The sequence below is a fragment of the Drosophila subpulchrella genome, unplaced genomic scaffold (assembly GCF_014743375.2).
Source record: "Drosophila subpulchrella strain 33 F10 #4 breed RU33 unplaced genomic scaffold, RU_Dsub_v1.1 Primary Assembly Seq425, whole genome shotgun sequence".
In the NCBI taxonomy this organism is placed as follows: Eukaryota; Metazoa; Arthropoda; class Insecta; order Diptera; family Drosophilidae; genus Drosophila; species Drosophila subpulchrella.
In genome coordinates this window covers 156,734-171,031 of record NW_023665641.1, presented here as the reverse complement: position 1 = coordinate 171,031, position 14,298 = coordinate 156,734, and the positions used below count along the sequence as shown (strand labels likewise).

Here is a 14,298-nt window from a genome sequence, read left to right as displayed (position 1 = left end):
CGATCGAGGAAAATCGAGGACCAGAGCGCGCACGGGACGCTGTAGCGCATGCAATAGCCAGGTCGGATTCCGAGGAGCGACGACGTGAGCAGTCGCGAAACACTGCTGATCATGCTACCTGGAGATCGATCGAGGAAAATATAGGACTCGAGCGTTTTCGGGGCGCAGCAGCTCATAGGATCACCAGGAACAACCCTATCACTAGGACACAGGAGCAAAGGACCAACACAGTGCATCATCGGAACACAAGACTTCAGCAACGATTTCGGGAACAACAAATTCAGGAAATGGCTGACGAGCGACTTCTCACATACAGGTCGAGTTCACAAAATCGACAGGCGGAATCTTCCAGACAGTCACAGCGCAGTATTGCTGCAAGAGCACAACTTTCAGAGGATGAACGAGAGGATCAACGGGAACGCCAGCGACGGAGGAGTCGAGCTACGGCAAGGGGACAATATCTTCGTAACATTAAGGACGGACCAACTAAGTTTTGTACGTGCTGTGGAGGAACGTGGTTTCCATCTCAGGTAAGTGGTTTGGACATACGTACTATTTCTTCTAAATACCCAAATTTTAGTCTAGACAATGCCTTTTATTTAAGCAGAAAGTTTCCGAGTCCGTCCGGCAAATATCAATTTTGCAGTACATGTCGTCAAGGCGTTTCCAAGGGTAGGATACCATCCCTTTGCCTCTCTAATGGCTTCGACTTTCCAGAGATACCTGAATGCCTTAAAAACTTGACATATCTTGAGGAGCGCCTTATTTCTCCTCGAATTCCCTTCATGCGCATTATATCCCTTGGATATGAAAGGCAATGCGGAATAAGAGGCGCTGTAGTCAATGTTCCAATTTCAGTACCTGATACTGTAAGCGTACTCCCGCGCACCTTTGATTCGACCCATGTAATCCAGGTTCATTTAAAAAGAAAGTTAGAATATTCCCATAATTTCATGACGGAAACTATTCGACCCGCTCGGGTTATTCAAGCTGTGCGATACTTGGTTAACACTGAGCTATACAGAAAGCACAACATTTCCTTTGACGGTGATTGGCTCAATCAAATGGAAGCCGAAGAAGAGATACCTTTAATCGCAGATGAATCTGACCGAGAAGTCGTAGAAGAGCTTCTTCGTCAACATTCTCATTCTCAATCAAATGACGCGCAAGAAGGTGATTTAAATCCCGGAGGTCATGAAACCCTATTAGAAAACGATGATATTGCTATGGCTCCCGGAGAAGGCCGCATTCCAACAAATTTAACCCTTGACGACGACGCAGAAGAACTTTCCTTCCCAACTATTTCTTGCGGCGAAATATTTATTCGTCCTATGCAAAAAAAGCAAGATCGCAAATTCGCTTTTACGACCGTCGTTGCACAGTAGTGCCCAAAGTCCTTTATATGTACAAATTTTATGAAATGCAACGAATTCAAAGTTCTATTTCCATTGCCCTACGAAAAAAATCAGGTACAGTAACTGCTGCAAATGTGAGGGATAATTCATTTGATGACAGTCTTGTACAATATGACGATGGATTTCACATTCTAAAAGGCCTCCGTTCAGCTCATGCACACTGGGAGGCAGAAAAAAAGAAAGTTATAGCCATGATAAGACAATTTGGGTTGCCTACATTCTTCATAACCCTCTCTGCTGCTGAATCTAAATGGAACGAACTCTTAGTTATTCTATCTCTTTTATTGGATAGCAGAGACATTACTGAGGAAGAGGCAGCAGCTCTTTCTAGCGCCGAAAAAGATAGATTAATTCGATCTGACCCAGTAACGTGCTCCCGGTACTTCGACTACAGGTTCCGGCAATTAATGAAATTATTTAAAAGCTCCGAGATATTTGGTGAGTTAAGACTCGTCCATTATTATTGGAGGATCGAGTTCCAGCACAGAGGATCGCCGCACTCTCATGGCATGTATTGGTTTTCTGGTGCCCCAAAGACCCGACAACGCCGAAGAGGTCACCCGCTTTATTGATCGTTTCATTACTACCAGCGGGGACGATCCTGAAATTCATGAAGTAATTCAATATCAGCGCCATAAACACAGCGCTTCATGTTTAAGGAAACTGCGAGGACAACAATTCTGCCGTTTTAATATGCCATACCCACCAATGCCTGAAGAATATAAAAAAATATTTAAACAAGTTAAAGAGCTCCTAAAGTCTGTTTCCGAAGAAGAATCGGCCATGTTAAATAATTTTGAATATTTTCTCAGCCATCTTGAAATTTCATATGAGGAGTACAAGTTCGCCATTCGGTCTAGCTTAAAAAGGCCCCAAGTATTTCTTCGTCGCCAATTTTCTGATAGGTTGCTAAATGCTTACAATAGAAATATTTTAGGCTTGCATAGAGCAAACATGGATATTCAATTCATTCTAGATGCTTACGCCTGTTGTAGTTATATAATTAACTACATAAGTAAATCCAACCGTGGCGTGTCGCAACTGCTTCGAGAAGCAATGACAGAAATAAGCCATGGATGTGTTTCCGTTAAAAGAAAATTGCAGCATTTAGGGAGCAAGTTTATTAACGCTACAGAAATATCTGCCCAAGAAGCTGCATACAACATTTTAGGTTTACACTTGTCTGAGGCTAGTGAAGGGAATGGTTTTATTAACACTTGCCATCCAGATAAAAGGGTCCGGATAGTCCGATCTAACAGAGAATTAGAACAGCTTCCCGCAAACTCAACAGATATTTTTGAGCGAAATTTACTTGATCGATACGTGCAAAGACATGAACAACTAGAATCGTTATGTCTTGCGGAATTTGCGGCTTGGTTTAAATTCTCCAAGCTAAATGCACGGTCAGAACAGTCAAACGAAGAATATGACGAACCAATCGACTTTGATGCAGATGAAGAAAATAACGTTGCTGCACAAAGTTACCAAATGCTGGATGGGACTGGTAGGGTATAAAACGTAATCATGCCCTAATTCTTAGGTGGGTTCGCTTCAGTTTAAGCTCTTCTCCATCAAATTATTTTAGAGAGCACCTTATGCTCTTTTTCCCATGGAGAAGTGAAGAGACGGAACTCATTGCAAACGACAATGAAAGCACATTTAGAAATAATTTTGAAATTATTAAACGCAATAAAGAGCAGCATGATGTGTTTGACGACATGGAGTTAGAGAGAGTTCTTCAAGATCTACAAAATGTGGATAGAGAAGAAAACGGCCCCCTTCCCGAAGGGCCAGCCTCTCAATACCTTGATGAAGAGTTCAGAGCTTTGGCAGTCCCCGACGTCGGCCAAAACGTAAATGTACTCCAAGATGAAAATGATTCAAATGGCGAACTTCCTCTTATAAGACTTCCTCCGATAGTATCTGACGATAACCTTTGCTCGCTTACCCGGTCTCTCAACTTTAAGCAACGCCAGTATTACGCCCACGTAATGTATAATGTTGCAGCCAAAAAAACACTTTATGAATATGTTGGTGGAGGGGCCGGAGTGGGAAAAAGCAGATTGATTTCTACAATATTTCAGTCTATAACTTGGCGAGCAAATAAACTTCCTGGGGCAACAGATTCCGCAAAGGTTTTACTTTGTGCTCCTACTGGAAAAGCAGCTTTTGGGATTGGGGGACTAACGCTTCATTCAGTTTTCTCCCTTCCTGTTAATCAAACATCTGGTCCTTTAAGACCCTTAAGCAATGACACTTTAAACACAATGCATTGCAAGTTGATTGATATTCAATTAATTATTATAGATGAGATCTCGAATTTCGGATCAAAAATGCTTGGATACTTAGATCAAAGACTTTGTCAAATTTTTAGAAGTCAAGATGTAAGTTTTGGGGGCAAGTCTATAATAGTGTTTGGAGATCTGAAGCAGCTTAGCCCAGTTGGAGATCGTTGGATATTCGCAGAAAATACATCTAATCCCTATAATATTCTGGCAGGAGCTAACCTTTGGAATAACTTTAAGTTTTTCGAGCTAACGGAAATAATGCGGCAACGTGACGACCACGCTTTTGCTTTGGCTTTGAATATTATGTCTGAAGCCAACATGACAAATGCAGATATTGAGCTTTTCAGGACAAGAGTTCTTCCAGTAACCGACGTTCCTGACGATGCAATTCACTTATTCTGTTCTAATGCTGACGTAAACCATTACAACTCCCTAAAACTTGCCCAAATTAGAACTGAAGAATTTGTGTCAACTGCAGTAGATACAGTTAAGTCAGCTAATATGTCTGAAAGAAGTCGAGAATCAACTCTTAGGCATGCCCAAAACATGAAGACCTCTGAAACTCAGGGTCTACCATATATTTTACACCTGAAGACTACTGCAAAATATATGGTTACCGTCAATATTGACACAAATGATGGACTTGTAAATGGGGCAACTGGTCAATTAATGCGAATTGACAACTGTATGGTTAACAGCTCATTATTAGTTACTGGACTGTGGATTAAGTTTACAGATGCCACTGTCGGTACTATAGCTAGGTCAAAAGTTCGAGGAAATGATCACCCAGACTGGACTCCAATTTATAAAACAGCCCGAGTATTCCAATGCGGAAATTCGGGACATTCTTCTATTGATCGAAAACAATTTCCAGTTGTTCCTGCTGAGGCTATTACCATCCATAAGAGCCAAGGAGCAACCTACAGCAAAGTCGCAGTGCATCTTAAAAGAGGCATTAAGCGAGCTTCGTTGTACGTAGGTTGCAGCAGAGCAACTAGCGCATCGGGCCTTTTCCTTTTAGGAGACTTTTTCCCTCCAACTAGATTTGGAGCTACAAATGTCCAAGTAGAACTTGAACGTTTAAGAGGGGAAAAGGCTTTGACTACGCATTATGAATTTTTGGTCAATGAAAATGAGGATATCTCTTTATATTACCACAAGGTGGAATCTCTTCGCGCTCATCGCGAAGATGTTGCCAACGACAACATTATTTGTTCTGCCAACTTTTTATGTATTGTTGAAACCTGGACTCTTCCACAAGAAGAGTACACTTTAAGGGATTTTGACATTATAAGAAGAATAGATTGCAATCGTTTGAATGGTATTGGGAAGAACGGAATACTTATTTATGCTAAACAAAACATTTCGCAAAATGTGTTATTTCTGTTTGAGACAAAGAAGTCCACAAACACAAGGGCAACGTATCAATCGATTGCATTTAAATATCTTGACACGTCATTTATAATTGTTTATAGGAGTCCCGGATATCCTATTGCAAGATTTCGAAATGAAATTAAAGCTGATGTGGAAAAAGTGCGTAGAATGGATAATACTAAAGTAGTAATATTAGGAGATTTTAATATTTGCAGATCCACAGGGACTGATATTCTGGAGGAACACTTGAATGCCTATAACCTCTTTTCAATCAATCATTCTCCCACAACAAAATTTGTGGAATTTTTTTTAAGTATAGCTTGTAGTCGGTAATATAATTAAATATATAAATTGTAAAAATTGTAATAGGTTAGAAAAAATAATTAATTGTATATAGCATATTGTATATATGTATTTTTATGGTATTATTAATTTATTTATTTCTATCTATCAACGTAGTTTTCAAAATTGTATATATATATATAAATGATAATATTTTCCCCCTCGTGGATTGTGACCTTGACGTGGTGTGGGGGCTGAGTACGTGAAATTGTTTTAATATCACTGAAGCTAGCAACAATCCTTAAAATGTAAAATAGTGTTACTAACATTGATTATTTCTTATAACTGCAAGGGTATTCAAACTTCGGCTTGCCGAAGTTTACTTCCTTTCTCGTTTATAATTGTTTTTCCCGATTATTCCTATGGGAGCTATAAGGTATAGTTGTTCGATCCGGCTGGTTCCAACTTACATACTACCTGCAAAAGAACGTAAACTTTTGGGAAAGTTTCAGACCGATAGCTTTAAAACTGTCAAAAAACACCGAAGCTATAATTTGTTTCATATTACTTTCCCACCAATTTTCCGATCGTTCATATGGCAGATATATGATATAATCGTCCGATTTTAATAAAATTAAATTCGAAATTCAGAACTAATTATCGTTCATCTCCTTTTAATCTTGGCCGCTGTAGTCGGCGACCTGGTCCACCTCGATCCCTTCGCCTTCGCCTTCCGATGTCTCCGAATCTCCTCCGTCATACCCTTCCGCGGCGCACTCGTCGCGATCAGAAAGGTCGTGGTGAAAGCTTTCGGTATCGCCGGAACTATCGGACAACTCGATGACTTCTTCCATCTGAAAGCGAAGACTAAACTTATTGATACGAGACCCTTATTGTTTAAGCTCCCTACCTCTTTGGAGTAGTAGGGTTTCAGCTGGCTAATGCTGGCGGAGAGCGAGCGTCTTTCTCGAGGGGGAGTATTTCAGGTGGGCGTAGGACTTGCAATTCTCGAAGGACCTTCGAGGTTATGGTGATTTCGGAACACTAAGTCCTTTCGTGATGAAAAATTCCACGGGCTGGACCTTCGGGCGAGGTCGATTTCCGCAGAGGGTTCGTGATCCTAGCCGAGTATTCGTTGTCAGAAGTCCAACGGGCTGGACCTTGGGGCGAGGGCGCAGCCGGATCTGATCGTGAATGGCCGAAGTGCGAGGCGTGCGTCGTGGGGACTGAAAATCCTACGGACTGGACCTACGGGCGAGGCCGCATCCGGATTTTACCGTGGTTGGTCGAGGTGCGAGGCGAGCGTCGTGGGATCTGAAAATCCTACGGGCTGGACCTTCGGGCGAGGCCGCAGCCGGATTCTTTCTTGATAGCCGGCTGGAAGCAAGTTTGATTAATTATGTCGGAAGGATCTGCCATTCCGTTACGATGTATAAGAGTGGTGGGACAAATGACAAGAGAGCCTCACCGTGGGAGTAAGTGTGACACGAAAGGTCCTGCTGCTTCGCTGTAGAGAATTAGGGGGAACAAGCGAGAGGATCTTCCGTCCGGTTGCGGAAGTTAGTGGGACAAGAAGGGTTCTGCCACTTCGTCGGGGGGAATAAGTGGGAGAGTGAGGGGATCTTCCGCCTCACTGCGCAGGTGGACTAACGGATAAAGGGCAGAAAGTTGTGAGAATATATACAGTGTCAATATCTTTACCGCTCCCAGTCGGATAGACGGCCATCGGTAGCCTAAGTATCTTGGGGACAAGGGTGCGTAGCCGCAGTGTGACCCACTCGTACCCTCCGGTCTTTTTCTTAAAAGATCGTTTTAGTATTTTCCTCTAATTTTAGTATTTTCCTCCATGGTTACCACCTCGAGCGGATGATGCGGAACTGAACTTGGCCTGTTTGGGTTCCATACCCAAAAATCCCATCGGTTCGCTTTCCGATTATTAAGTAATAATACTTCATTTAATTTCTCTTACAAACTAATGATTATAATAATAATAAACTCATATTAAGCTGCTGCCAGGACAAGCAAAAAAAAAAATTGCTTCGCCCAGCCATTCCATTGGATAAACTGCTGTTCCCCTCAATTCGCTTGAATCATCCTCGGAATACAGAACTACTGGCAGATTCTTTGGCATATCAACAACCATGGTATGCAAAATTGTAAAGGAATTTTGTATCGAAGTCATATCTGTTATGGCTCCGGAGTACTTGTCCTCGAACTTTTTGACCGAAGAGAAGATACAAGAGGTGGAGGTCTTTCTCGTACAGATCTGGACACCGTCTACGTATTACTATTATTAGGATCAGAATTGAGCGTGCATGCGACAATATCGAAAGCTAGCTACTAAACCGGAAGAAAAGATGCATAACTTAGAAAAATAATGTTTTGAGAAGCAAGACGGAAGTTATCAAAAGCGAAAGTGTATAAGAAAGAGAGAGATTTGTTGATTGCGAAGCCTTGGATGTAATTGGGCTCGCATATTGCCCACCCTACCTATGACCACCTGCCGCTAGAGCATAGCTCTGGTTATCCCTTGTATACCCTAGGACTGCAGAAACATCAGCTGAGTTCAGTTAGTTCACTTTTTTTTAAGCTTCCATTTTAATAATCAGTTCATTTTCATTTCACATTTAACATATTTAATTTTTCTTAGTTGAGTTACAACAGGGTAAAAAAATTTCAGCGAGAAAAAATAAGATATAACAAGAAAGGAAGTTAACTTCGGCAAGCCGAAGTTTGTATACCCTTGCAGCTATAATTATTAAATTTAAAACTACAAAAAATGATATTCCCAATAATATAAGATAATATGTCAAAAAACACAGAAGCTGTAATTTGTTTCATATTATTTTCCCACCAATTATCCGATCGTTCCTATGGCAGCCATATGATATAGTCGTGCGATTTTTATAAAATTATATTAAAAATTCAGAACCAATTTAAAAATTTTATTTCCAAGCGTAGAAGGTTATATGATAAAAACCACCGAAGCTATAATTTGTTTCATGTTATTTTCCCACCAATTTTCCGATCGTTCCTATGGCAGCTATATGATATAGTCGTCCGATTTTGATAAAATTAAATTCGAAATTCAGAACCAATTAAAAAATGTTATTTCCAAGCGTTGGAGGCTATATGATAAACAAGGAAGAACGCTATAGTCGAGTACCTCTACTATCAGATACCCTAGACTCAGCTTAAGGGACCAATGGAAAATGGAGATATGCAAGCAGCAAAGCGAGATTGAAATGCGCCACCTACCGGAGGTAGACAGATTTAAGCGATATGGGCGTTAGAGTGAACGTGGCAAAGTTTTTTTTGGATCAATCGATAGGTATTGACGAGACGAATACATTTCAGTTAAAATTTTTTATCTAGCATCAAAACTGTAGGAGCCACAGTTTTGGGCGGTTTGTGGGCGTTAGAGTGGGCGTGGCAGTCTACTGAAGCAAACTTGCGCTGCGTAAAAAGCTCAGGAATCTGCACGTTAAATCACAATAGCCTAGTTCTCATAGTTTCCGAGATCTCAGCGTTCATCCGGACAGACGGACATGGCTAGATCGACTCGGCTAGTGATCCTGATCAAGAATATATATACTTTATGGGGTCGGAAACGCTTCCTTCTGCCTGTTACATACTTTCCGACGAAAATAGTATACCCTTTTACTCTACGAGTAACGGGTATAAAAACACCGAAGCTATTATTTGTTTCATATTATTTTCCCACCTATTTTACCATCGTTCCTATGGCAGCTATATGATATAGTCGTCCGATTTTGATAAAATTAAATTCGAAATTCAGAACTAATTAAAAAATGTTATTTCCAAGCGTAGGAGGTTATATGATGAAAAACACCGAAGATATAATTTGTTTCATATTATTTTCCCACCAATTTTCCGATCGTTCCTATGGCAGCCATATGATATAGTCGTCCGAATTTGATAAAATTAAATTCAAAATTCAGAACTAATTATAAAATGTTACTTCCAAGCGTAGGAGGTTATATGATAAAAAAAACCGAAGCTATATTTTGTTTCATATTATTTTCCCACCAATTTTCCGATCGTTCATATGGCAGCTATTTGATGTAGTCGACCGATTTTGATAAAATTAAATTCGAAATTCAGAACTAATTGAAAAATGTTATTTCCAAGCCTAGGACGTTATATGTTTAAAAACACCGAAGCTATAATTTGTTTCATATTATTTTCCTACCAATTTTACGATCGTTCCTATGGCAGCTGTATGTGATAAAGTCGTCCGATTTTAATAAAATTTAATTCGAAAATCAAAACTAATTAAAAAAATGTTATGTCCAAGCTTAGGAGGTTATTTGTTAAAAAACACCAAAGATATAATTTAAAAAAAAATTTTTTCCCGATTATTCCTATGGGAGCTATAAGATATAGTTGTCCGCTCCGGCTGGTTCCGACTTATATACTACCTGCAAAAGATATAAGACTTTTGGGTAAGTTTCAGCCCGATAGCTTCAAAACTAGAGACGGACATACGGACATGGCTAGATCGACTCGTCTAGTCATGCTGATCAAGAATATATATACTTTATGGGGTCGGAAAAGTCTTCTTCACTGCGTTGCAAACTTCTGACTGAAATTAATATACCCTTTGCAAGGGTATAAAAAGTATTGAGCCGCTTGGGTAAACACTGGGCTTCACAGGAGTATCACTGTGGACGGCAGTACACGTAGTGGCGAAGCGCGCAAAAGAGCGTGCGAAGACAACTACTATATATAGCCGCAGAATTGAAAATCGTCCATTATGGTAAAGTGTGATACACCAATCGAAAGGTATCGCAAAAAGAAGATTGCATACCACTAATTTCGAAATGTATATTTGTTTGGGAGAAATAGCGGTAAAAGTAAAAATTTAGAAAATTGGAGCTGCTGGATACGGTAGTGATAAAAGCCCCAGCTGTTTAGCTAGTTTTGTTCTTACTGAGAATACGCGTCGAATGACACCTCGTTTGTTGAAATCCGATGTCCCGTTCAAAAGTAAGTCCAAAAACAAGATTTTCTTCCTCTTCCCAAAATGAAAATGTTTGTTCCTTTGTTTGTGGGTTTGTATGCATCCCATCTTAGTTTTAGGGTTTTGGAAACCCTTTGGGTGTATAAAGTAGCTTGAAATAGAAAACGTTTGTTATACGACTTTTAGAAAAACCCGCTAGTTTAGCGGAAAATCAAAAAAAAATCCATATTTAAAATGCTTATAGTATCTAAACAACTAATGCTACAGAAACGTGCTATATATCTCTGAAAAGATAATTTAATTTGCTAAATACTCTTTATATAGTAATATTGTCAGAATATAATAGATTTAGAGTTATGACAAAAAGTTATTTTTTAAAATAACTTTTTGACTATTTTCTCAAAATTGAGTCGAACGATTAATTTTTAAATTTCAAATCATATAGCCCTTAAGATTACTAAACTTTTGATTCTTAACACTTTTTGCTCTAAAAAATACCGTTTGGAAGATATTAAGCGATAAAAAGTGCAACTCGTTTCAGCTCCGTATTTTCTCAAAATTGAGTCGAACGATTAATTTTTAAATTTCAAATCATATAGCCCTTAAGATTACTAAACTTTTGATTCTTAACACTTTTTGCTCTAAAAAATACCGTTTGGAAGATATTTAGCGATAAAAAGTGCAACTCGTTTCAGCTCCGTATACGAAATATTTCATACTTATTGGATTAAATTTATGTATTCGGCACGCTACAACAGAAAATTTACGTGTAGGTAAATTAATATTTATTGTTGCGTGCCGAAATCATAAATTTAATATAGTTTATTTATTTTATCGAATGTAATATCATTTTTCGTCACAATAGTTGATATCAGAAATTTTTGTTAAAGCCGCGTTCGCCACTACTTTTTACCTCGTTAAGAGGTGTTTTGTTTGAAATATAATATACATAAAAAAATGTATACAAAAACAAACATTCATACATATAATAGTAAGCTTATAAGAATAATATTATAAAGATAATAAATGTACATTTGTAAGAAATTCTATAGAAATAGCTAAAACATTTAACACGTGCTCCTTTACCCAACAATAACATATGCTGCAAAAATGTTACCTAAAGCCTAGTACTCGTCGGGTCTGTTTTTCAGCGCGGTACTCAGATGAGCTAAGGAAATACCAGAAAAAATACCAGATTTCGGGAGTGAATTTTCGATGAACGCCGTTAGCCTCGGCCCAAAGAATAAGAAATTTAATCTTTGGCGGTGTTCGTGCAGAAGCGGTGGGGGATTTAAAAATTTTAAATGGAAGAAAAACCCCAAAAACGGTTAAAGGAAGTCAGTGCAGATGAAAAAGGACGCCTAATCCAAGCTGTTGCACGTTATTGTGGGACTTGACCGACAGGAAGCAATACCACAACGGGGCAAATTCGCAGAATAGTTGAAGTGCTGGAGGAGATCCTCTAGAGAATCCCAGTGGGAAGGAACATGCCGAGTGGGACTCCGCTCTCTACCTGGACATCCTGCCGAGCGTGTCCTCGCAAAGAAAGTAAGATCTGGCCAAAAGAATTTGGTTGCGTTGTACTAATAGAAGGATCTTTTTAGCAGAACCACCAGTAACATGATCTCCGAAGTCCTCTCTATTAGGACTCCGTACACCACCTCCAGCTACTTGGCAGCTTAAGCGGAGCTTGAGGACCTGCTGGCTTCTATAGGGAGGAGGAAAATAGGGCGCCCGCTAAGGAATAGTTGGAGAAGCCATAGCCAGGAGGCTGGGCGTCTTCCTGCAGTATCAGCGGATTAACCCCGTTCCCGATCCGGCTCCCACTTCCTCAAGGTACAATACGCCCATTGGGACTCGGAGCTGGACTGCGGTGGCGCGGGATAGATGGCGAAGCATTTTTGGGACGTTAAGGAAGCTTTAAACTACTAATTTACATAGATAAAAACATTCGTTAAACATTCCATTTATTTTTATTTAACTTTCTTTGTGTACCAGCATACTCCTTCTTTTTAAAATTCTCCAATTGATTTGTTTGCCGTTTGGCAACAAACCCAGTCGCTTGACAGTAAGACCATGCTACATGCATTGCGGGTGAACTTCGGTCACACTACAAAGAATAATATTTTTCGACTAGTGAAACTCTTAGCCGATCTGAGTACTAAGCTGAACGCCGTTAGCCGCGGCCCAAAGAATAAGAAATTTAATCTTTAACGGTGTTCGTGCAGAGGCGGTGGGGAATTTAAAAATTAAAAATGGGAGGAAAACCCCAAACCCGGCTCCAGGAGGTCAGTGCAGATGAAATAGGACGCCTAGTCCAAGCTGTTGCCCTTTATTGAGGGATTTCACCGACAGGAAGCAAAACAACATGGGCAAATCCGCAGAATAGTTGAAGGTCTGCAGGAGATCCACTAGAGAATCCCAGTGGAAAGGAATATGCCGAGTGGGACTTTGCTCTTTACATGGACATCCTGCCGGGCGTCCTCGCAAAGAAAGTAAGATCTGGCCAAAAGAATTTGGTTGCGCTGTACTAATAGAAGTATCTTTTTAGCAGAACCACCAGTATTACGATCCTCGTCGACCTCCCCGGACACCACCACCACCAGCTACTTGGCAGCTTAAGCGGAGCTGGAGGACCCGCTGGCTTTTATAGGGAGGAGGAAAATAGGGCGCCCGCTAAGGAACAGTTGGAGAAGCCATAGCCAGCCACTGCCACTATGCTGGGCGACTTCCTGCAGGATCTGCGGATCAACCCCGTTCCCAATCCGGCTCCCGCTTCCTCAAGGTCCAATATGCCTAATGGGAAGGAAGGAAGCTTTAAACTACTAGTTGATATCGATGTCACTCGATGTTTTAGTGATGGTACGACCAAGACACGAGAACGGCATTAAAAGAAGAAAAGATCCGTTTTAAAAATATCTTTTGTTTTATGTCTAAGACATTTTTGGATTTTCCTTATACTTTCGGAAAAACAGCAAAAACAAACAAACCGTAAAGGTTTTTACCGTTATTTTCCAAGATCCCGTTATTTGCGCCAACTTTGACTATTTTTCCCGTAATCAGAACCCAAAAACATGTTGATATGGAAAGTTTGAACAAAATCGGGGGTTGGAGCTAAACTAACCGAAGTTTTCAAAGTTCACCCGCAATGCATGTAGCATGGTCTTACTGTCAAGCGGCTGGGTTTGTTGCCAAACGGAAAACAAATCAATTGGAGGAATTTAAAAAGGAGGAGTCTGCTGGTACACAAAGAAAGTAAAATAAAAATAAATAGAATGTTCAACGAATGTTTTCATTTATGTAAATTAGTAGTTTAAAGCTTCCTTCACGTCCCACAGATGCTTCGCCAATTTTTCCGTGCCATCGCAGTCCAGCTCCGAGTCCCAATGGGCATATTGGACCTTGAGGAAGTGGGAGCCGGATTGGGAAAGGGGTTGATCCGCTGATGCTGCATCCTGGCAGTGGCTGGCCACGGCTTCTCCAACTGTTCCTTAGCGGGCGCCCTATTTTCCTCCTCCTTATAGAAAACAGCGCGTCCTCCAGCTCCGCTTAAGATGCCTATTAGCTGGTGGTTATGGTATACGGAGTCCGAATGGAGAGGTCTTCGGAGATCATATTAATGGTGGTTCTGCTAAAGAGATTCTTCTATTATTACAACGCAACCAAATTATTTTGGCCAGATCTTACATTCATTGCGAGGACACGCTCGGCAGGATGTCCAGGTAGAGAGCGGAGTCCCACTCTAGAGGATCTCCTCCAGCACTTCAACTATTCTGCGGATTTGCCCCTGTTGTAGTATTGCTTCCTGTCGGTCAAGTCCCACAATAATGGGCAACAGCTTGGATTAGGCGTCCATTTTCATCTGCACTGACCTCCTTTAACCGTTTTTGGGGTTTTTCTTCCATTTCAAATTTTTAAATTCCCCACCGCTTCTGCACGAACACCGCCAAAGATT

The 14,298-nt window shown here is 40.5% G+C and overlaps 1 long non-coding RNA gene across 1 annotated transcript; it reads right to left on the bottom strand.

Annotated features, from left to right (window-relative positions):
• Positions 1-5,984: 5,984 nt before the first annotated feature.
• Positions 5,985-7,098, bottom strand: LOC119562350. The gene is made up of 3 exons (XR_005221808.1): positions 6,828-7,098; positions 6,270-6,771; positions 5,985-6,213 (listed from the first exon to the last, which is right to left on the bottom strand). It is a non-coding gene; the product is annotated as an uncharacterized LOC119562350 (long non-coding RNA).
• Positions 7,099-14,298: the final 7,200 nt, after the last annotated feature.